General features: G+C 29.5%; 1 long non-coding RNA gene across 1 annotated transcript in view; it reads left to right on the top strand.

Moving 5' to 3' along the window:
• The window catches only part of LOC119593049, a 42,241-nt gene that overhangs the window by 4,667 nt on the left and 37,041 nt on the right, over positions 1 to 533 (top strand). The gene's annotated exons all lie outside the window — the stretch shown is intronic.

Genomic DNA, 533 nt, shown 5'->3' with positions numbered 1-533 from the left:
GTGGTGTGTTTAACTGGTTATCAGTGCCATTATACGGCTAAGTAGTTGCCATAAATGTTGAAAGAAAAGTACTGAAAAGGCAACGTTACTCTCTGCAGCCATGCGAGTCGAAATGAATTGAAGTCTACGGGAGTTTTACGCCACATTTCGCAAATTGTTTACCTATTCAATTATGCAAAATCGGAACAAAATATACAAAATGTGAATGGAATTTGGGCGTGTTGATTAATTAAATAATTTGTTTTGTAATTTTGAAACTGTCAGCAGTAAACCAGATTACAAATAGGCCTATGTGTGTTGTAGTTGCATGGTGTACTAAAATAATATATAATTTAATAAAATTAAGTAGTAGGCCTTACTTTAAAAGATGTGTATATATACCTGATATAATTAGATGTAATATAATTTACCTTAGTATAAAATGACTTATTATTATAGGCATTATATTTATATTTTTTAGGGGAAAAATATCTTGTCACTTAATGACCATCAAAGCTAATAATTTCATAGAAACTGAAAAAAAATGTTAATTG

Source organism: Penaeus monodon, chromosome 31 (genome assembly GCF_015228065.2).
Source record: "Penaeus monodon isolate SGIC_2016 chromosome 31, NSTDA_Pmon_1, whole genome shotgun sequence".
Lineage (NCBI taxonomy): Eukaryota > Metazoa > Arthropoda > Malacostraca > Decapoda > Penaeidae > Penaeus > Penaeus monodon.
The sequence above is the reverse complement of the archived record's forward strand: the minus strand, read 5'-3'. Positions and strand labels throughout refer to the sequence as shown.